The sequence below is a fragment of the Pan troglodytes genome, chromosome 1 (genome assembly GCF_028858775.2).
Source record: "Pan troglodytes isolate AG18354 chromosome 1, NHGRI_mPanTro3-v2.0_pri, whole genome shotgun sequence".
Taxonomy (NCBI): domain Eukaryota; kingdom Metazoa; phylum Chordata; class Mammalia; order Primates; family Hominidae; genus Pan; species Pan troglodytes.
In genome coordinates, this window is record NC_072398.2 from 169,891,451 (window position 1) to 169,916,533 (window position 25,083).

At 34.2% G+C, this 25,083-nt stretch overlaps 1 protein-coding gene and 1 long non-coding RNA gene across 10 annotated transcripts in view; both read right to left on the reverse strand.

Moving 5' to 3' along the window:
• Positions 1–25,083, reverse strand: part of NFIA (nuclear factor I A) — a 386,822-nt gene that overhangs the window by 349,966 nt on the left and 11,773 nt on the right. The gene's annotated exons all lie outside the window — the stretch shown is intronic.
• LOC134809082 (uncharacterized) lies at positions 557–13,816 on the reverse strand. The gene is made up of 3 exons (XR_010153729.1): positions 13,774–13,816; positions 2,535–2,614; positions 557–1,730 (listed from the first exon to the last, which is right to left on the reverse strand). It is a non-coding gene; the product is annotated as an uncharacterized LOC134809082 (long non-coding RNA).

A 25,083-nucleotide genomic window follows, 5' to 3' on the forward strand; every position in this document is an offset into this window, starting at 1 on the left:
ACATTTGGACTTCATGATTAATCCTTTCAAAAAAACCTCTTGAAGCATGTCATATCCCTGTTCAAAAACCCTACATGATTCTTACTGCCTAAATCTTTAAATTGGCATTCAATACCCTCCGCTATGTAAACCCCCCATTCTAACCAAACTCGCCAACCGACCTGCTCTAGGACAAATCGTGCGTATGTCTGCTTCTGCAGCTGTGCTCACGCCTTTCACCTGCTCTCCAACTCTTCTCTCCTCTCCACCATGGCCTCTGCTCATTCTCTCATTTCCAAACAATCCTTCATCCACAACTCAAATCAGTTTTACCCAAGAAGCCTTCCAAATGGTCTCAATTCAGCATAAATTCTCTTTCAGATTTCTACCAAACATATTCTTTTTTTTTTCTGAGATGGAGTTTCACTCTTGTTGCCCAGGCTGGAGTGCAATGGTGCAATCTCAGCTCATTACAACCTCCGCCTCAAGGGTTCAAGCAATTCTCCTGCCTCAGCCTCCAGAGTAGCTGGGATTACAGGTGCCTGCCACCACGCCTAGCTAATTTTTTTGTATTTTTAGAAGAGACTGGGTTTTGCCATGTTGGCCAGGCTGGTCTCAAACTCCTGACCTCAGGCAATCCACCTGCCTTGGCCACCCAAAGTGCTGGGATTCCAGGTGTGATCCCCTGCACCTGGCCCACCAAACATATTCTCATCTGGTATTTAAAAATGTCCCTAAGAAGAAGTATGTTTCATAAAGCACGTCTACACTGTATATCTAGGATGACATCCTTCACCAAACCTAGTACAACTGATACAAACCTGTGAATTAAGAAACTTATCTCAAAGACAGTAATTTATAAGCCTTATAGAATCAAATTAAAGAATATATTGAAAGACTGTAATAAATTAGGATTAGCTATATATTATAAACAAAATGTTTTCAAAAGATGTACCATTTTAAGGAGAAATTTTCATTCCAATCTTATTCCTGATCTTATCACATTTTTAGGGCTAATGAAACACTAGAAATACTATTATAAATGAAGCATGCTAATTTTAATTCCTCAATCCACAGTCACTATAAAAATTAACAATAAAAAATCCTAAATTCTGCAGATGACATTGTATGTCCATATATGCACGATGTAATTAATGCAAGTTCAACAGTAATAATCAATGCATATGAAATGAATGTTAGGCCTACAAAAGAAAGTGCAGCAGACTTTTGTGGGTTAGTATGAAAACGTCATTAATCCACTGTATGCAAACATGTCTCTAATTTTAAATGAGTTTTAAAGAAGATAGTTTATTAAATCACCCTCTAGGAAGCTAATGGCAATTGGGTGGCCATTAAACAGTAAGTTTCTGATTACAGATGTGAGCTATCACACATATAAGATCTGGGTAAAAACTACCTTTAATATACACCCTTAATTTTCAACAACAACAAAAAGACAATTACAAGACAATCTTAAGAGTCCAGCAATAGCCAAAAGAAACCTTTGACCATCAATAAACGACAGGAGCAGTTTAAAACTCTTATGTGCGCAAATGCACACACTTATCTACATGCATGCACACATATACACACACATACACCTTCATCATAACACCTAGTAAGTCATGGTTACTCTGTACTACTACATATAAATGATAATGTACCTTGATTTTAATTTCTTGTTATCATTACTTTAGGAACCAAAGTGTTGTGTGTGTTCAATTTTAAAAGTATACTAAAAATGAAGGATTCTAAAAAGAATAGAGAAATATATTATTAAGAAAATTGAAAACATTTATTTTTAAAAGGACACAGCTCAACATACTAAAGACATACTTAAGCTGCCAATTTTTAGAGCATAGTTTTTTTTTTTTAAAAAAATCTTTCTATTTTGGACAAATAGGATTAAGCTTCTTAGACAATTCTTTGTTGTTTTGACTTCAACAATTTATGCAAATGAGATGTTAATTAGTGTAATTGTAACTTAAATTATGCTTGTGTAAACCTCTCCATTGGTAGAAAAGTGTGGGAATCTACACAACTGGTATTTAAAGTAGCTGTACTAACTCACTTCTGAAAGACCAGCATAGCAAGATCACTTTCATGTCTTTACAATTTGTTTTTATGAGGTGATAACATTTTTACAAATACCATCATTTTTGGTTTTTTATATTGTAAGTGACAGTCTGACATTTTACAACTGGCTTATTGAAAACAAGAATTGAGCACTCTAGCAGTAACGGACATTAACTGCTGAATAGAGATTCAGATGCTAATGAGGTGAGAGGGGCTCCAGAAAGTTTTGATAAATGCTACACACACTCTAACTAGCTGTGAATGTGGGTTGACAAAGAACATCTACACCAGGGTTCAATAAAATGTAACCCTTTAAATTAATCATACTGGCAGTATTTAATAGAATGCACAACAATCTCCTTTTCTGTTGGCTATAAAGCTGAAGAAATGCAAAGTCTTCACAAATGAATGTTCCCACATTCCCCACTCCACATTGCTACTTTCATTTGAACGTCTACAGCTGTTTCAAAAGTACTTACTGTAAATAGCAAAGTATAAGCAGATTTCAGAGTCTGACTCTTTCACAACATGAGATATAATTTTTTCTTCATTTTTACACCTAGAGTTAAACAAAAAGTCCTAAGTAAGAAAAAACTCTGAAGATCTGAGTGCTCAGTACAGAATAAGCGCACAGTAGGTTCTCAATAATGGCAGTTATTGTTATAGGAAAGATCTGGCAACTTATAAAAAGAAAAACCATCTGCTCACACAGGAAAAAATAAGAAAATTCAGGAAGTAAAGCAAGCATTCAGTCTTCAAATCTACAAACTTAAAGTAGGCCTTTGTTCTTCAGGGACTGTGAGGAAAACTATTTTATAGCTTTTGTGAAGAATTCATCTTATATAGAAGGAAAGTAATTATGTCCTATTAAGTAAATCTATAATGAGTCTTAATTCTAACAAGTGTCAGAGAGCCTCTATTTATTTTATTTAATTTTTGATGCTCATATTAATCAAACTCTTCTATTGATTGCAAACTTGTAAGTTTCAACAGACTACAGTTCAAGAGATCACTCTTACATTTCTTAAGCAAATGCAGAACATTAACATGTTATTTCTTCTTAAAGTGACAATCCCTAATATCCTTTTTGGTTTTTGCCAATTTTAATCTTGGCAGGAAGTGGAAATCTGTGCACTCAGCAACACTGCAAGCTTGCTGGCTGTCAAAATTATGTCTCAGCCAATGCCTGAGTGGTATTCTTGTCATTTCACCGTGGTAAGAAACTTATCAGTCTGACATATAAAGCCTCTAAAAGTAGTGATTTATGCCAAAATGTAGATACACTTACCCACCACCTAAATTTCGTTTTTATAACTCCTGCAATTATTACAACTTCCCCTAATTATATATACAGATTGTAGGATGCTTTAAAAAATCCAGAGAATAATTATGACTCAAAAAGCTTCAGATTAAGACAACTGAATTTTAAAAGTATACATTTTTCTATACTGATACGTGTGTGTGTATATATATTTGTTCGTATGCTTGCCCGCAGATACTGCATATTTTTTTAAAAAATCATTTTCTCCCAAATAATCTCTACGTGAACTATACATTTTTCAGCTAAAAAATTAATCACTTCACAATATGCTGCATAAAAATGATACCTTTACCCCTCGACAAGCACTGGGTTACTCTTTGACTTTTCGAAGAGTAAAAACTCTCACGTAAAAAAAAAAAAAAGTGAACAAGTAGACAAATGTGTGCTATGGTTTGGAAATGGCCATTTAGCCAAATTGCATACCTGTGCTGTGTCAGCGCCAGGCAGAGTCATCTCATTCCACTGGTCTAATGGATGGCAATTGAATTTAATTAACAAAACTCCTTTGACTTAGTTTCATACTGTGCTGAATGTAATGGAATCCTCTCTGCCCCCCTTATCTCTCTCTCTTTCACTCTCTCTCAACTAAAAATTGTCCTTAACTAACATCCACTTTAAGAATATTGAAGGCTATACATTATACTTAAAAGATACAATACAGTCATCCCCCTTTCCATGACTTAAATTATATAACAAAATAATTAAAAAGATACTTTGATAGTGATACACAGTATAGATTCAATTACCACAATGTCTCCATTAAAGGTACTTTTATAGTATGAATAAAATGCAAATCCTCTTTGTGGATCAATACCAGAACGTAATTCTACTCTTCCTCCTAAAAAAGGAAGTTAACTATTATAAATCATCTTCACATGAAAATGGTAAAAAGGTATTCCTTTGAAAATGTTCTGTTAATCTCAACATATTAAGAATGTTATTTTCTGTGTTACACCCATTTTAAAATTATGTATTCTAGCACTATCTGATAAAACCGATAAACAGAAAACTTGTTGACCATTATTTTTCATATTTATTTAAATGCTTGTCACTAAATTCAGAGGCATTTCAATTAATTAAATAATCTTTTCTAAATAAAATAAAGAACACACACACAAAAAATACTCATAAGAGATTCTCAGTAAATATTACTACTCTGCCTAACTTTTGCCTGGCTGGGCACTCTGAGACAAGTTCCTATGATTGATTATTGTGGTATCTCTGAATCTTTGACTTTGAACCATAACCTTTTTTGTGAACAATGACAGTTGGGACCTACCATTTGCCATCTGTAGAGATGGAGGGGGGAAAAGGACTTCTCGTACATTAATCAACCAATTAAGAACAGACTTAAACAAAACACTAAAGCATAATAAACCCCTGACTGCTTAATAGCTTTCTACTTTTAATAGTTGTCTTCCTACAGTCTGCTCACAAGATTAGAAGAGTAATCTATTCAAGTCTTAACAAAAATTACATGAGGAAAAAGGAAAAAGTAAACCCATCCAAACCAGACATTTTAAATTGTAAAAAAAAGAATGCTACTTAAGGGTTCTATAGTTCAAATCAAAACGTAAGAGACTCAGCCACACAACACAGTATCAAAAAATCTCATCAGGATGAAATATGGTAATTCTTTTCCCTAAAATACCTAAAATAATTAGTTCGTACAAATGAGCCTTATATTTTGAAATTTTAGATGACTGCATTCTTTAAAAACACTATTTACCCACTAATTAACAGATACTATACCACATGGCATAAAGTAATTTGTGAGGAGAATCTGAGGTTTCAATTATGGTAGCATATACCAAACCATAAAATTTTTAAAAATAAGAGGAAAGTTAACAAAACTAGGTCAGGTCTTGTCCTTTCTCTGATTAAAATGTGAGCAGCAAAAGTAATATTTAAATATTAAGGCAGTAACTCTGATTCATTCAGGGATTAAAAATAAATAGGAAATCAAGAAAAAAAAAATCAAGAATGCCCACTATCACAGGTTAATTTAACACTGAGTTGCAGATCTCAGTGCAATGAGAAGGGTAAGGAAGATAAAAGCATAGAATAGAAATGAACATCTTTCTCATTGTTTGCATTTGATATGATTATCGAAATAGTAAACAAAAAAGAATTTACCAATACATTATTGGCTAAAAATATGTAAATATCGCTGAATATAAGATCACCATACACAAAGTAACTGTATTTCTATACTAGAAATAAGAGTTAAAAATAAAATATTAAAAACAATTTACAAAAGCAGCTTCACAAAAGTGTTCAAAACCTGGTGAAAAATAAAATTCAGTGTAACCAAGAATAAGATCTAAATAAATGAAGAGACATACCATGTTCATAGATAATAATATTTGATAGTTAAAAAAAAGATGTCAATTTCCTTTATCTGTAGATTCAATATATTTCTAAACAAAGTCCCAATAGGATGTTTCACAAAACTTGACAAAGTAATGCCATGATATATATGGAATAGTGAGGGGTAAAGAATAACTAAAAAATTTATTTCAAAAAGAGGTGTGAAATTTTGCTTTATCATATATCAAGACTCATTATAAGGGCTTAGTAAGTGAAAAATTGTGGTGATGGTATAGGGTAGACAAGCTGATCAGTGTAACAGAGCAAAGAATCCAAAAACAGACATATACAAATATAAAAAATAAATGACAGAGGTATCATTTTATATTATTTGGGGAATAGAGAAATTATTCAATAAGTGATAAAGTGAAAACTGTCCACTCATACAGAATAAAATGAAATTGGATCCCTACCTCACACCATACACAAATTCCGGATGGAATACAAACCTAATGTGAGATGAACACTTAAAAGATATACAAAAAATACCATATACTTCTAAACTTGGAGTAAAAAAGGATATCTTCAACAAGACAAAAAAGCAATAACCATGTGATAGATTGATAAATTTTACTGTATTAAAATTAAGAATTTTTGTTCATCAAAGATAACATGAAGAAAATTTTATAACAAGCCAGAAACTACGAAAATATATTGGCAAACGTACACTGGCCAAAAATTAGAATGCAGAATCTATAAAGAACTCCTACAAACCAATAAGTAAACAATAAGCAATAAAATAGAAAAAAATGAATAAATGACAAAAACATTTATTCCACAGAAAAGGAAAGTGGCTCATAAATATACAAAAAGATGTTTAGTCTCATTAGTAATCAAATTATAAATGCAAATTAAAAACACAATGAAATACTCTTTTTTAGCCTCAAGATTGGCAAAAAGTAAAAATCTGGCAGTGGCAAATTCTGGAGAGAATGCAGATCAACAGAATTTTTTGTATACTGCTACAGCGAGTGATCGTATAAATAGGCATAACTTGTTAGTAAGATAAAATATCACTATCTTTTCTTAAAAAAAAAACTTAACATTTACACACCCTGTAATTCAACAATTTAAGTCCTAGGCACATACCATAAAGAAACTTTTACACACGTGCTCTAGAAGACATGTTACAGTTCATAGCACTTGCTAAGACCAAGAAACTGGAAACCTTCTATAGATCCATCACAGAACATTACACAAGAAACAATAATAAATTACAGTATATATGACATTATAAACATATTGTAGAGTGAAAAAAAGCAATTCCCAGAAGTGTGTGTGTATATGTATTTATATATATGTATGTATATGTATGTGTGTATATATGATTTTTTATAAAACTTAAAAAAACAAGCAAAACTGAACAATATATTTAGTACCTATGTGTGATAAACCATTTATTTTATAGGTGGGGAATTACAAACACAAAATTCAGGATAATAGGAGGAATTTCAGGGTAATGGGAGAGGAAAAGAACACACGGGTAAATGAAAGGTATTGGTTGTTATCTTTCTTGGTTCACAGATTTTCAGTTCATACTATGTGTTATAAGTTACATATATATTTATATTAAAAATAAAGTGAAAATAAGAAATTAAACCAGGAATGTTTGTTACAATAAAAGGATTTTCCACGATATTCTACAGCTTTTTAGCAACAGATTTGAAAAAGTTTAAAAGAAATACATTTGGATTTCCATTTTGAATTATTTTACTAACACGATCTTTTCCTCCAAGAAAATACAATAATAGTCAAATTTGGGGGAAATGTCATTCTTTTTTACTTGACTAATGTGAATAATTTGTAGTTAAAATCTAATCTCAGCTCCCCATGCAAACAGGGAGAGTGCAGTGAGGAGGAGGTAACTCCAGCATGGACAAACTCAAACAACAGCTATCCAAATGTATGTCTGACTTAAAATGCATTATCCAGTCTTTTAATATTTCATTTTATGTCCTGTTTATGTCTGGTTTAAAATAAACTTCCATTCTTGAGAAGGGGCTAAGAATGAATGATCCAGGTTGCTGTAAATAGCTGTGCTGTAATATATATGCTGTAAATATACAGTGTCATATATCATATATATGAAGAAATATATATATGAATACATCAGTAAGATATAGATAGATAGATAGATAGATAGATAGATAGATAGATGCATGAGAGAGAGAGAGAGAGGATTTTTGTGGTTTGGCAGAAGGGTGATAAATGAGTTCAAAGCTTCCCTCCAGTGGTAATATTCAATATCTGGTTACAGAACCGAGATTCTACAAATAATCTCCAAAAAACAATTTTTTTTTAACCAAGTGAACATGAGTGGCACACGACAGTCAAGGATGAATTTAACTGAATTGGGGAATTCTTTCATCACAACCCAAGTCAGAATTTCAGCACACCCACTGTTGTAGGTGCACAGATATGCAATTCTTTTTTTAAAAAGTATCTTTCAAAGTGCCTTCCTAGGTGTGCTAAGTCAAGAAATGGCAATAGCAATGTCCATCCATCCATACTTTGCCATAATGGAAATAATCTTCTCTCAGATACAAAAACATAATCAGAAAATTAAGTAATAATTAAGTGAGTTAGAATTTCACTGATAAGCATTAACTGATATAAAGTTACTCTCTACCAATCAAGATCTCTCCAAGATGTTCCCATCTAAATATGCACTTCTCACGACCTGAGATGTGTTCAACTAGCAACATCAAACAAGAAAAAGACGAGCACCACAAGAAAGGCCATGAATTCATTTCTGTAGCATCAACTACGTGATTAAGTTAAAAATAACCAATTTTATCTAAGATGCTATAATTCTGCTAATTAAACATCTTGTTTAGAGATCAGTAATACCCTAAGGAATAAAAAAGTTAAAGTTCTTCCTAATTCAAATTCTAAATATTACACATATTGTAGTGTAATGTTAAGAAATGAAAAATAGAGATATTTACCTCCTCAATATCTACCTAGTTTTTGTCATTTAAACATAATTTGAGTTATCGTAGGAAAATCTACATCTAAACTGTATTTCTCCTTCATGAGATTCTTAATACTTTATAAACAACTGGCCACACATTGACCTTGACCTGAATCTCACACTTCAGAAACATAGAATTGCAAGAAGATATATAAGAAAATACACACAATCCCCTATTATTAAACAGTTATAATAAGACGACCCTATCCTTGGAAGCGCAGCGGGAAAATCCTGTGCCTTATACCACAGTGTAGAGTTTGCACTGGTACACTATTTTCTCTGCAGCATTGAGACCTAATTAGAATGTAAGTTTTTTTAAAAATCCATTCTATTTTTCATTCCCCACTGCAATATTTTTGGTGATTGCTCACCAAAGAAGATCAGAATTTGGTTTCTTTTAGCATTCTATGAAAGCACAAAAGAAGACAATTATTCTCAGTCTCTTTAAAGCATTATATTTTCATGTGATTTTGTAAGTTTTTGTTTCTCATTAATTTTAAGATCTTAGTTTTAAAAAAAGAAATATATATTCTGTCAAAATGTTTCCATCATTTCTTGCTGAAACCACTAGAAGCTTTTAGATATGAAAACAGGGCCAGACAGAAACACTTTATGGGAAAGTCTGCAGTAGAATGATTTTGATAATGAACACGCCTAGAGAAATAAAATCATGAATGCTGTATGTGTTGGGGGGAAGAAACTCTTATCTTCAGTTGGGTTCTGTTTCCCTTAGAGAGGCTTATGTTACCTACAATCAATAGGTCTCCAATTAAACAAAGAAGATTTACATATGTGGGTGCATTTCCATCTAATGAAATTGGTCTAACAGTTTTAATGAGAGTAAAGCATTGGATAGGAAGGGAAAATTCTGACTTCACTATATCTAACTGGGCCCAACACCTTAATTGTCATCTTTAACTTTTCTTTTACTTCCTGTGCCTCTCACAGCCTGGGATTAAGTAACCATGCCAAAAACACCCTGATAAGTGAAGACAGACATACAACGTACAAATGCTCAAGAGAAATAAAGACATGACTGACAGGCCCTTTCCCTGCACAGCAAGACACTATGTGATTCAAAACCCACAAAAAATGTGAGTGTCCACTCTGAAGAGAATGGGTCAATTTTTAATCAAAATTGTGCTCTTTAAAAATGCAATAGCATTAAATTGAAATCCTTTATTTCCTCCCCTAGCAGGGTACCCAGCACATAGTAGGCACTTGATAAATTATTATTGGTATAAAGATTATACCCTCACATATAAGCTAGAGCAGTTACTATATTACTCCATCATCACCAAATCATCTTTTCTAGATAAAAAGCTCAAATAAAAGTCAAGACCAGGATCTTACAGGGAAAAACAGATACCCTAAATGGTTTAGCATCATCAATTGTCTAGCATCATCAGACCTTTGTTTTCAGAATTATAATTACTTACATGTCAATAATTCCTTTGGGTTAATATGAAACTATGGATTTGGGTGAAGAAATAGAAATCCATTGACATGGTAGGGTGAGAAAGGAAAATCATTCTGTAAAAAACATAGGCTTAAATTCAGTCCTAAGGTAAATGCCCAAAAACTATTTTATATGTTACCTAGTTTTAAGATCCATATTATAAGCCTCTCAAGTTCTTGTTTTGTTCAATCCAGATTTCTCATCTAGTCACCAGCTAAACAAAGATACTGAGTGCACAGTTAAGTGCCAGGTTCTATGCACCCCTATGTGGGGGTACAAAAACACTGAATACAACCCAGTCCCTGCTCAGAAGGAAATCACAGCCCAATCTGGAAATACAGATGTAGACAAATAGTTTTATTATGATAAAGGAAGTGCTAATGGCAAGTACTAATATGCTGCTAATGGATGCTGTGGGCATGCAGGGAAGCAGTCCTTAGCCTAACCTTGGGGGGAAAAGAAAGCTTCCTTGAGGAAATGATGTTACAGCTGAGCCTTAAAGTATAAATAATGTTAGCCAAGTAAAGGTGGGTGAGGACATCCCAAGTAGGACTACTGCAAGGAATAAAACAAAAATATGCGTGCATATACCTGTACTACAATAGAACCTGTGTACACAGACAGGAAGACAAGATGGTTCCATATGTTCCATGTACCAACATTTTCACATATGTCTTTGCACATGCTCCCACCAGTTTCAAGGTTCGTTGTGTTCACTAATTAACTCAACCACAAAAGGTAATTTATCCACTTTTATCAGGCTACATTTGTCTAAATACACTTACCCTTATTGAAATATTGTACCTACTGTTTTGATTACAAATAAGAACATGCAGTGACACACAGCATTGTTAAAGGGGCCTTGTCAGATGCACAGGTCATTCCACAGCACTAAGTTTCCTAAGTCTTGAAACACCCTCTCAGACTTTAACTTCTACTTCCAAAAGCTCAAGGAATCAAAGATCTGAGGCTGATGCGTTAGAATTTACTGAAACATCAGCCTAGCAGGAGTATGCAATTGGGGATTAATTCCAAATTTAAAGACAGGCAATCGTTCTTCCAGATGTTGGACAGAGTTGGAGAAAGAAAGTACCCTGAAACAATTTCCTTCTAAATAATGGATTAAAAAAAAAAAAAAAACAGAAAAAGATGTTAATGGCAATACTGCAGACTCACAATTCTAACCTGAAATAGATATTTAAAAATATATAGTATTATTGAAGGCTATTTATCTTTAATGTGTTCAGTTTTATTCATATTATATGAAGTAAGGGAAAACTAAAGGAAACAGAATAAAGCTAAAACTTTTAAAATGCTATTCAAGATTACTAAAAAATAAGATAGGGAAAGAAGAAAAGGAGGGATATGGTTCTAAAGATTTAGTAGCAAAAACAGAGAGATTTTCAAATTTTTAAAGCTTTCATTATTTGGAAATAAGACACTCTGAAAGGAAACATCAAATATTGCTAAAATCATCAAGTAAATTGTGAGATTTGTATACAGATGGCTTATTTAATATGAAGCAACGTGGTTTTCTCTTTCTCTGAAGGAACTGAACTGCTAATATCTCATGAACTATATCAAGTTTGCTTCATGTCTCTTACTGACTGTTAGACAAAGAAATCTGTCTTGAATTTCATGATGTCCTACATGTTACTGTGACTAATCCCCAACCATTTTTATTTACAGTGTTCAGAATGAGTTTCTATGACAATCCCATGCCATTTCTTAAATGTTACAAACACATTTTCTGCTTTTTAAAAATAATTATGGAACAAATAATTTGTTCTGTGCTCTATACAAAGAAAAGCACACATATTAATGAATGGAGAAACAGATTTCACTTTCAGATTGAACAACCAGCAGATATAACAGAGAATAACAACAAATCCAATATATATTGGGCCACCAGATTTTTCTTGTTATTTCATTTATCAGCCAAGCAATAGTTCTCTCATATTTTCTATCACCATCCACACACATTGTCCCATTAATCCACTAACACATGCTCACACTTATAAGACCCCTTACATGCTTTCTGTCTGAATGTAGTATGTATCTGTTTTCTTTTAATAAAAGAGAGAAAAAAAGGCAAATCAGCTTGAGACTTCTGACAACTTAAAATCCACTTCAGCGTAAAAGTCTCGAGACTGCTAACTTTTTTCCAAGAAGGAGCAAAATAGGGAATTTAGGTGGCTATGATACTGAGACTTGGCTGTGTTTTAGGAACTGCCAAATGAATTCACTACCGCCTGCTCTCCAAGGCCTTCGCTTCCTTTCTGTTTTCTACTCTCTCGTTCTCCTGCTGTTTCATTTTCCTATAACGCTATTTGTTTTATATTTCAGCATTACTAGGATGTCCTTTAAAAAAAAATAGAACTTTTCTGTGCACAACCAGCTTTCTTTAGAGAAAACATGCTATGGTGGTGAACTACTTTTTTTTTTTTTTTTTTTTTTTTGAGATGGAGTTTCAGTCTTGTTGCCCAGGCTGGAGTGCAACGGCGCGATCTCAGCTCACTACAACCTTTGCCTCCCGGGTTCAAGCGATTCTCCTGCCTCGGCCTCCCAAGTAGCTGGGATCACAGGCATGCCCCACCACGCCCGGCTAATTTTGTATTTTTAGTAGAGACGGAGTTTCTCCATATTTGTCAGGCTGGTCTCGAACTCCCGACCTCAGGTGATGTGCCTGCCTCAGCCTCCCAAAGTGCCAGGATTACAGGCATGAGCCACTGTGCCTGGCCAGGTGAACTATTAAATAATAGAAAGCACCTGCACCATCTTCTGTCTGCTTGAATTTTCTTTACATTTACAAAAATATTTTTGATATAAGAAAACAAAAAATTTAACACAATAGAAATATAGTCAAACGATAGAATTCCTCGACATATACCAATTTTATGGTAAAAAAAAAAAAGCAATGTTAACAACTGGTTCTACAAATGTTTAAAACTTCATATAGGCCAGGTTTGGCAGCTCATACTTAGAATCTCAGCACTTTGAGAGGCTGAGGTGGGAGGATCACTGGAAGCTGGGAGTTCAGTGACCAGCCTGGGCAATGTAGACTCTATCTCCACAAAATATTTTTTTAAGTTAGCCCAGGGTGTTGGGATTCACCTTTAGTCCCAGCTACTTAGGAGGCTGAAGTAGGAGGATTGTGTGGGCCCAGAAGTTTGAGGGAGCAGTGAGCTACGACTGCACCACTGCACTCCAGCTAGGCAACAGAGCAAGACCCTGTCTCAAAATAATAATAATCACCATAAATTTTTTATAAGTGTTTTAAAAACTTCATACAGGCTATTAGTTGAAAGGACTCTAATTTAAAAACATCAAATGCTCTAAAATCTTGATTTCTGAGGAAATTATATCTGAGATGGCACTGACTTGTCTCAAGGTATTTTCTTCAGTTTTGCATCTCTGGAATCTATCACAGTGCCTAAGATTAGTGCTGGAAACCTATCTGCTGAACTGAACTGCCAATCACACAGTAGAGCTTGTCAATAAAGGTAACCAAAACAGATCTTCTATGCCACCACCACCCAAAGAGCATCTGCACCGATGGAAATGATAACGGTCTACAACTGCTCTCCAACTCACACAAGACGTTCCCGTCTCCATAGTTTCCGAGATGCATGGACTTAGAATCCTCAAATGTAAAAAAGAAGGTTTGGGCCTTAAGGTTCCCTTCAAGGTAGGAAGCTGAAACTAACACCAGAAAAGAAAAAGCTCTAGTTTCTCACTACTTTTTCAACTACTTTCTAAACAGAGAAAACAATGGCTTTCAGAGTGTTTATGTATTTGCAGAGAATATTTTTCACTCCATCCATAGCTTCAAGTCTAACATACTGGGGATCATCTTAGAGATAAAATCAGGCCATAGAAGGGTCTGGCCTAGTTACTAATCCTAACCACTTATTAACCATATAACCCTGGACAAGTTACTCAACCTCTCTGGCTGTTTCCTCACTGGCATAAAGGTAACCATAAAAGCTCCCCTACCTAAAATTTGAAGTTTATATGAAGGGCTAATTTAAAAACACATAAGAAAAGATAATTTAAATAATATAGTTTTAGGGCAAAAGTCTGGGGTCTAAGGGAGTTGGCTTAAATGCTGGCTTTGCCTCTTAACTGTTGGTGTGGCCTCAAGTGAGATGCTCTCTGAACGTCTATTTCCCAAATAACAGGAGTAAGCCACAACAAAGGTCATCTACAATCTCTACTTCTCCAACACCGCCCAACATGAAAAATTCTCCAAAACTTGGAAAAGTTAAAAAGGACCAAAAAATTTTTTTTAAAAATGCAAAACCAAAGAAACTCACATCCACAATTTAGAAAATCCAACAAAGCAAATCCTAAGAAATGGTACCCAGATAGGCAACCTCCTTGAATGGCCAAAAGAGTTTAAAGAGTTGGTAATCGAATGCTCTATCACAAAGCAAAATGAATGGTTAATGCTGCTCTGTCCTGAGTTTTAGACTGGGTGACTTGATAGTAAAAAGACCAAAAATATGAATCTATGTTCCTCTCCAATCTGTCTGTTTCCCTCCAATTCTAATGTCTCAAAACACAGCTTCACTTATTCATCGTCCCCACCCCACTCCAGCACCTCCAAGATTCAACCGCACATAAAGTAAAAAGCTATGCATAATCAGTCTTTATACAGCCAAACTGAAAATGTCTTTCTTTGAAGAATTACAAAGCTTTCTGTCTGAAACCTCTGACCTTTCTAGAGAAATCAGAGTTACTGTAGTTTAAAAATGTAGGTGGTAAAAGTACAAAGGATTACATTTATCCATTTTGCATGTTTGTCGTCTTTTCTGGGGCCAGGGGCAAATATCTTTAGAACAATTAGTTCTTCAACCATAACATTTTGGACTGCAATATCCTCATTCTCCAAAGAACTGTGTATACATATATATATATGGTTACACAGACATAGAACTGTGTGTGTGTATTACTATATATCCTGGATCCAATGAGATGGCACTTTTTTGTTAATTTTTGTTCCCACTTCATTTTACTGAAACTCTAAAATACATTAATTTTAAAACCTTTTTTAAACATAAGATTTTTGTCTATACAGTAAGCTAAGAAATCAATAAAAGTTCATTTAAATATTTTTTTAAAACTGTAGTTACTGATTGAATGTGGGAAAAGGAGAGACTTCTAAAAGTATGTTAAGAAAAGAATTCTTAATAAAAGTCCTTGTCACATATTAAGAGGCCATACAATAAAAGTACTGCAATGACTATCTTTCCCTGACAGGAATGCACAACAATAGTTACGCTGTTGAACAGCATCGTTACAAAGACTTCATTCTCAGAAGTTACTTGAAACTACTCTCCAAAAGAGAACCTCTACCATTTAAAAGAAGAGGGGGAGGAAAGCCAACTAAATGAATCCATCAGAAACTTTAGTAACTTAGTAATTTTTATATGGTGTGCATCCATCCAAAAAAATCTTGTCATAGTCATATAAAGACGCAAAATTTCTTATGCAAATAAGCTTTTGCCAAGTTCTTATCTAGAATCTTTGCTTCATTTCAAACACTGGTAACCCACTTATCGTTAGTTCTCAATTATCTAATGTTGAAAATATGTTCTCAGGTACACAGTTTTCCATCAGCAACATGTTAATGTGTAATATTATTTATGAGTTACATTCAGCATAAAAGATATTTACAATTGTCATTGTTAATCTGCTATTATATCTGAGCCTGCACAACTCTGTTTAATAGTATGCAACAGGGGTTTACATGCAGATACACAATATCTTAATTACTTATTCTATAGTAAGCTCTTTAAGCATCTCCATCCCTCATTCATTTGGAATGTTAAAAAATGCCACGAAGAAGGGCTTGATGTCATCTCAACACTGAAAGCCATCTGTCTATGGCCCTCCTTTGACTTTACTCCTTCTGCAGCCAACATTTTCATAAAAGTTGATGAGAATTTGTCAACCTAAGGACTTGTCATGTCAGCTCCTTTGAAAGGCAATGGAATATTTGAAAGTGACAATGATGGGACCCTGTATGTACAATATTCATTTTATGTAGGAGCTTAAAATTAAATAACTAATCCCTTTAAGATTAAACTACACAGAATTCTAAGTGCATCTGACAGGACAAAAGGAGAGAGGCAAGCACATATCACTGCAAAAGAGATGGTTCTGAATTTCTGATATTAAGTGACATGTCTGTAAATTTGAAAATTAAATGAAGATGGGTAATGTAACACTACAGTTTCTATTACCCACTGACAAATACCTTTCCCTACTAAAAATTACTACTTAGATCAAGCTATCTGACTCACCACAGATATATCTTCCCCAACAGCATGAATGCAATGTACTACCCAATCACTGGCTGGCAAAATTACAAAAGGAAATAAAATCAACCAAACCATAGCAACAAAGACAGCCTGAAAATGGCAGCTGCTACACAGACATTCATACAAATTTTTAAATAGTACGGTATTTTTTAAATGTTTTAATTTCGCCTCACTTTTTTTAACCTGTAGAGCACTACAGCAATAGCCATTTAAAAATTTATATGAATACACATGCTCTGAGAACTGTCTATGTCTGGAACCTCACAAGTTATTTGGGACCACCATAAGCACTTACCAGAGATATAAAAATACATACAGTATGGAACTGGATACAGTTGACAATAGGATATGAGTACTATTTTTTTAACCAATTTAATCACTTTTCTTCACATGCCTCAAACTCAGTTTTCCCTTTCTAGCATAACTGATGCTACACAACCCTAACTTTAAGATTCATTAATATTTCTTAAAAAGAAAGCTATTTTATTTTCTTTGCTGTAAGTTCAGTTCAGCTGCTTATTTTTAAATTAAACCTTAGAAGAATTAATATGTATAATGAATTAATATAGTATAAATTATACTTATTGGTCATCTTTTTCTATTTACAATTATAAAAATTATGTTCAGTGAGGCTTTGAGTTTTTGCACTGAAGTCATTAAGAACTAATCTTGTCGCCAGGCGCGGTGGCTCACGCCTGTAATCCCAGCATTTTGAGAGGCCGAGGTGGGCAGATCACAAAGTCAGGAGTTCGAGTCCAGCCTCACCAAGATGGTGAAACCCCATCTCCACTAAAAATACAAAAATTATCCTGGCGTGGTGGTGGGAGCCTGTAATCCCAGCTACTCAGGAGACTGAGGCAGGAGAATTGTTTGAACCCAGGAGGCAGAGGTTGGAGTGAGCCAAGATCATGCCATTGCACTCTAGCCTGGGTGACAGAGCAAGACTCCGTCTCAAAAAAAAAAAAAAAAAAAAAAAAAAAAGAACTAATCTTGACTAAGTTTAAAGAGTTAGAAACAAAGCTCATGGCCAGGCGTGGTGGCTCATGCCTGTAATCCCAGCGCTTTGGCAGGCCGAGGCAGGTGGAACACCTGAGGCCAGGAGTTCGAGACCAGCCTGACCAACGTGGAGAAACCCTGTCTCTACTAAAAATATAAAATTAGCCAGGCATGGGGGTGCATGCCTGTAATCACAGCTATTCGGGAGGCTGAGACAGGAGAATCGCTTGAACCAGGGAGGCAGAGATTGCGGCGAGCTGAGATCACGCCACTGCACTCCAGCCTAGACAACAAGGGCTAAACTCCGTCTCAAAAAACAACAACAACAACAACAACAACAACAACAACAAAAAAAAGCTCACTAATTCACTAATTTAAGGGCACGAAATTGAAACATGTCCATCTTCAATTTTTTTCCTATTTTAATTTTTTAATTTTAAACTAATAAAATTCCATTCTTTTCTCAAACATGATTTTGGCTTTATTTTAAATAATTACACACACAGCCATAACCAAAGGATTTTTTCAGAGCAAAGTGAATTTTACATTTTAAAATCTAATCATTAGGGGAAGTTAGAAATAGATATATATTTCTCTGTCTGTAAATATATATATAAAAATATATGTAATGTATAGGGGAAATTAGAAATATATATTATGTCTTGTACATATAAAACCATGTACAAAAATCTGCATAGTAAAAATTACATGCAATTTAGTTTTTAAAATAGTGCTTAGTTTAATACACAAAGGCTTCTCAAAGCATCTAGAACCAATTAGTTTAACTTTGTCTTAACAACAACTAAAAATCTTAAACCTGTGTCATAATGCTTCTATTCACTAAATTTCAACATTATAAAAACAAAAAAGAACAAATCATTTCAGATTTTGACCCTAACAGTGACAAGTGTAACATCATTTCTCTCTTTATCAAGTGTGGCCTCATTCTGTGGCTAACATCTGAATTTGACAGTGAAATATCTCAATGGGAGGGGTTTGGATTTTGACTTTTTATTTTCCCTTTGATTCAAGACAGGTGTGTGATACCATGAAAACGACATCCAACCCTAAACAATAAGATATAAAGAAGGATACAAAATGAATTTGAATTGTTTAAGAGCATAAGATTTGAAATCAGAAGACCTGGGTTTGAATCTTGCTCTGGACATGTAACCTGGCCACTCTGAAGAGTCTATCCTCATCCGTTCAAATAGAGAGTGCATTACTAATTCATAATACTGCTATGAAAGCGACAGCAAGCTACAATATATGACTCTGACAAACCTTACTCAGTGCCTGCTGCAGAACAGACATTCAATAAAAGTTATTTCCTTTCCTTCCTTCCATCTCCTTTTCTCTACTCCCAATTGATCTAGGTCCAAAATATCTACCACTAGGGAAGTATTTGAAAGACATGAAAAGAAGTAAGTTTAAAGTTCTCAAAGAACATCACAGTTATTCTACTTCAATCTCTAGTTATCATAATTATCCTCATCATTTCTTGTTTTAGGGTTAGCAACATTTTAAAGAAGACCAAGATTTGCCAAAATACGCAACACAAATGAACTTCTTTTTCTCAGTTTTATCTTATTTAGCTTGTTTTACAAACAGAAAAGCAAAAATATCTTCTGCTTCAGAGTTGCTGCAACTTGTCATTTGTTGGACTTATTTCTTCACTTCATAAGCCATGTTTATTTAACTAGAACACTAACGGGAGGACTAATTCCATTAGATAAAATATGCTTTACGCTGTGGAGTTAAAACAAAACATGAGGAATTGTTTTCTAACATTTTGGGGAAAATCTAAGGAAAAAAGTCATGTCTGTCTAAGCAGCAACTAAAGAATTCTGTTAAGTTCAGGGACCCAAAAGTTTGGATCAATAATGAGTATCTTACCGTTGCCTACTGGGAAAGAGCCAAAAATGTGACAATACTCTGAACTGCCACCTTAGAAAGCAAAATAGTAAAAAGAATAAACATCTCCATGGCCCCTTTTCTGAGCTTAAGTGTGCAATGATGTCTCTAACTGGACTCCTAAATTCTAAAAAGAATTTTTGCAAAACCTTTTCCTAAAAACTTGAATAAAAACTCCCAAAGCTCTAAATAGTGTCTTAGTCTGAAAAAAGCTATGCAAAAAATTGTGGGAAGACAAATTATAAAATTCTCCACTTGATAGCTCACTGCCCAAGATTGCTTTACAGTCATTACTGAAACCAAAATACTTTTACGGTATCTCCATTTGCGATTAAGTTCAGGGTTTTATGTTTCTCTTTAACAGAGCATACGAGTTCATTCATTCTCTTCCTCCTCCACCTGACTTCTTCCTTCCCTTACTCAACCCCCATGGGTTTACAATTTATAATAATTCAAAAGCAAGCTCTAACCCTTAAATAACCATGGGAAAATTATTACTAAAATGGTAATAAATCAGTGTTTAGCACATTCACCAAACTCAATCTGCATTTTATGTTTTTTCTTCTAGTCTAATCCTCAAAATTGGTTTCAAAAATCTATATTGACATTTGTGAGCAATTAGAATTGTTGCTGCTTCTGTGCAAGATTTAAAATGCCGACAGGCTGTCCCGTGTCCTCTGGAAGCAGCTTGAGGCCTTAACCAAATGAAACACCCAGTCCTACTGTGTACAGCAGTGACCACAACAAAGGCTGTGGTTTCTCCCACACTAGCCTTAAATAGGTTTAAATTAATGCTATTCATCACAGGGTGGAAAAGAAGACAAGGAAAATCCAAGCCAGAAGCATTGGGAAATTTTCTTACCAACACACTCAACCTCTTAGCCATAAATGAACTGACTTCCATTCAAAGGTTTACTCCAGAACAACTATTTCTCCCTATTCCTGTACACTCTCTGCCTTAGAACTACCATCTTTTGCACTACATTTTAGATAAAGGATTTTGTTACTACATTCTAGGTAAAGGATATTGTTACTATCCTCAAGTTACACAGAAAACACTCAAGGATGTAAAATCAATATTTATCTCAAATTTGTTGACTGCTACCGCTATCTTTTTTGAAGAATTAAAAGATAAATTAAAATTTCTAAAAATATGCCATATATCAATAATTTACAATAGCTTGATCAGCCAAAAAATCCACCTTAAGCTTAAAGCTAGAGTTTGATAGGGTGATCCTTACTCTCCTAATTTAAATATCACTGTATATTAGTTTTACTCCTTCTTTTTCCAAACACACTTTATTAATAATTACAAATCACAGGAAGTAACTGCACAACTTTCTACTAGGGTGTTTATTAAGTTACTGAAAAAGTTTAATTACAAAAACGTATAGTCCTAGATTTGAATGTAAACACACATACACGTACCTGCTAAAAGAATATATTGAATATATTTTAGATATGCAATGTTGCCTCAAACTAATGTAGGAAGTTACCTAAAAATTAAAATAATTTTCATAATTAATTTGGCATAAAATTATAAACTGTAACAATCTAATGCGATTTATTTATAAAAATTATAATATTCTATATGCACTGAAAACCTTATCTGTATAATTACACTGTATTTAAAATACTAGCATTTCAAAAAAGAAATCATTCCCACTGCTCAAACAGCACTCTGTGCAGCCTGGATGTGCACGCACATGCACACGAAGCACACACACGCCCCTACACAGACACTCCTAATCTTACACCTGCTCTGAAGCAGTAGGAAGTGAATTCTCAATCTGTCAACATGACCATCTGGTCTATCTGCATATCACGGCTTTCTCTATTACTATATGAAGGAATGGCAATCACGAAGCCAAAATAAAACTAAAATGCACCTGAATGGGAGTAGCTCTCTTTTGGCTGAAATGGAATAATATGAGGTACAGCAGAACAAAACTAGCAAGAATCTAAATAATTTGAAATGAGCATTCATGTCAGCATAATTAAGTGAACAATATGGTACAGGTAATGTGGTAATCAGTAATACTGTTGAGTAGGTTTATAGGACAGGTATCAGGCTTCCGAGACACTGAAACAGCTCCTTCAGTGATTGAAAGGATCTTTGCTATTCCTGATGCAAGCAAAATTAAGTAAAGGTAATAATGGTAGCAGTATGGAAGCAATCAGTAACTACTGCACTAAAAGATTACCGTGCAAAAGTGTTCTCTTTCTACCTTAAAACTAACAAGTACTCATACTGCTGCCATTAGGACAATAGCAACTCGCTTTGTCACTGGCTAATTAACAATTAAAGCAATTACCTGACAAATTGTGGTCACTTATTAGTCTTTCAAACTGAATTTTAAGACTGCTAAAAATACTTCTAATGTTAGAAAATTCCTCATCTGCAAAAAGTGAAGATGGCTCACTGTGATTTAGCTTTTAGGCCTAATGTCACTTGAAAATTAGCAAAGGCCTTAGTTGAATTAAACATAAATTCATTTGTTTAATTTTAGATTTTAAATGTCCCCACACAGCTGCCTCCAAGCTTTTATTCTACCCCATGGCAGGTAATAATATCAAATATAAATTGTGAAACTGTCGTTCTATGGCCTAAAAATAGCAACCTGCCTCTATCCAAGAAATGAGTCCTTAAAAAGTATAACCTTTCACAAAATCTAACTAATTTGACTGAGAATCTTTCTAGAATCTGATTACATTACCAGAAGTTTATACAGAAGTGGTTAAAAAAAAAAAAAAACAACTCTCCAGAAACTTCTCGGTTGAGTGCCTACTAATGAACAAAGGTTAACTTTATCTAAAAGGTCAAATGCCTGGTGGCTAAGGTTATGACCTTAACAACTTAAATTGTGACCTTGCCACGTGCCGGGTATATTGTAGATTCTGATACAGATCATCTGGTAAAGACTGGTCATAAATTAGCTTTACTGTTACACACCCACAAAGAAAACCATTTGCCACAATACCATAGTATCCCCAAGTTGTCATATGATACATGGGAAGGACAACTCAAATTGAGACCAAATTAAGGGCATAAAATGGTTTTGTTCTTTTAACAAGATGAAATTCTCAGGCTTATGAAATCACTCCAATTTCATTACACTTGTTACTGCTTATCAGCCACAAAATTCACAGTTCTAATGCCACTGGATTTAGAGGGAAAAAACTGGAATGTAGTTTATGTATTATATTTTAGCATCTCAATAAGTCTTAGAATAAATCACCTCCGCTTTAAAAAAAAAAGATTGATTCTGCATTTGCTTCTAGTATTCTCACGTATGTTCTGAGATTTCAACTTCCTACCAAAGAAAGGTGGACACATAAAGCAAGAATTATTACACACAAATTTCAGAAGGAAAAGAAGATCTAATTTCTATGCCCATCTAGGGGGAAAAAAGGCATTCTGGAAAGGAAAAAAATATAACAATTTAAAAGAAAGAGCGAGAAAAAACGCATTATAGGTGAAAAGGCCACAATGGTTTTGGCATGTATCTTGAAGCACGTTTCAGAGTCTCTGCCTCCTGCCAATACTGGCAAGTTCTCAAAACTTTTAAGGAGGTAAAAACATTGTTTAGTGTTTACAAATCTTCAGTATTATAACAGATGCTTGTCAAATCAGTCGTATGTAAGTTGACCGATCTACCTCATATTTGTATTGGCAGCTTCCCTTCCACAAATAACAGGTCTCTAAATCTCTTAAATCAAATTTGAAATATTTTCAGACAAAAGACCCTTAATATTTTCTTTTACAGTCTTCCTGTTGCGCGCACAGAGAAGCAGCCATTACTGCGGTCCCGTGAAAACCAATGGCCAAACATTTGGCTGGCATTCAGGCATAACAAGGGATTCTGGGATACGTCAGGAAAACCAAACCGAAGGGTAGTCTGATCTATGCTGCTGTCAATAAATCTTTCATAAGCAATAAGGATGCTAACTCTCCTAAGTAACCTTCTAAATGTCATTTTACCAACATAACCCCTTCAGGCATTGCAACAACCAACAACTGTGTGAGTTCAAGGATTGGGAGCAATAGCACAGTAACAAACCAACGACGAAAAAGAAGGCACGTAATGAGAACAGCGAAAAGATTGCATTTCTTTAAATAACAGAGAAATGTTTAAGACGAAAACTTAGAATGGACACTGCTTACACCGACAAAAACTTCACAGGTATTTCATTTTGATGTTATCTTGTATGGAAGCACACATCATGATCTGCATCACCTGTTGGCACTTTCAAGTTTCGATGTTGGTCATCTATTCAGGATAATTTATAGGTTATATTTTTCTAAATATCTAAAAGGTAAAAACAAGATTTTAAAGAGTGCTTCTTGAAAGCACCTGTAACACCTATACTTTTTTTGCGTTTTGCTGTGCTTAACATATGCAGACACATTTTTTTTAAATTTTAACTTTACTTTTTCAGTAAACAAAACAAATGAACAATAGGGTTAAGAGTGGGTTAAAAAAGGGCTACTTATTCCTGCTTAGAGGTCACTTGAGAGGTGCTGACTTTTCATTCTTGCTACCCAGAATTGGCTAAAGCAAAAGGCAATTCTTATAATTAAGTATACATTTTTGAAAACCCAAATATTTGAAACACTTACAGCTCACATCCTCTAAAATACTCATCTATCCCCTGCCAACAGAATGCAAATGATGATGTGACATGCTTGCAAAGCTAATTTCTCCAGTTTCTTATGTAAGGGCAGATGGATAACAAAAGTTCTCTTTCTAAAACATATATTGAGAAAAATAATAGAGAACAGGCTATCAGCTGGCTTCTTTAAAAACTCACTAACATTTTTAGAATTAAAAATGTTTTGAAGAAAAGTGCAGTGTTTTTACAGGTAACATCTCTCCTTTGTAAAAAAAAAAAAAAAGAAAGAAAAAAACGTTAAATATTTGAACCCCAAAACAACCTACTGGTAGGATTCCACAATCCTCTTTCTTCCATCTGGCTCAAGTAACTGCCATGAAGGTAATCTAGCAAGACCGATATGTACATATATAAAGTCAACAAGTTACACAAGACCTGAGCGTTCACATAGCACAATGAGCCTTTTGTCTAAAACAAGACGAAAGGAACAAAGTAAAAATGCATTATTTTATCCAGTCCTCAATAGTTTTATCCTGCATGCTATTCTAAACACTGAAACATGCACAGGTAAGACATGCCTTGAAAAAAAAGAAAAAAAATTTAAGATTTTATAATCAAAGCAACTCACTACATCAATTATCAATAGCAATTTTTCAATGTGTTCATGCAATATACAGGTTGGTTATTTTAAATATTAACCTCTCCATCAATTACTGAAAGAGCTGGTTTGTTTCCCTTAGCTATCTGAGACAACACTAAGAATTCCTAAATACAAAGCTACTAAGTCTGCGTATTAATGTGATTATTTTTCCTTCCTAAATGATCAGCAATTTGATAGTAATCTTACCTCCAACTTCTTAATTGGCAAGGGGTTCAAGAGGCCTCAGTAGGTTAAAAACACTCCCAGCAGAAAACCAACTAAAAATATTGCCTCAATACCAAAATAAATGCTTTTAAACTAGATCATTTGTCAGTTAAAATATACTCTTTATTAAAAGGGTTTTCACGAGGCTTCTCTCACCCCCTCATCAAAAAATGTGATTTAAACATATCA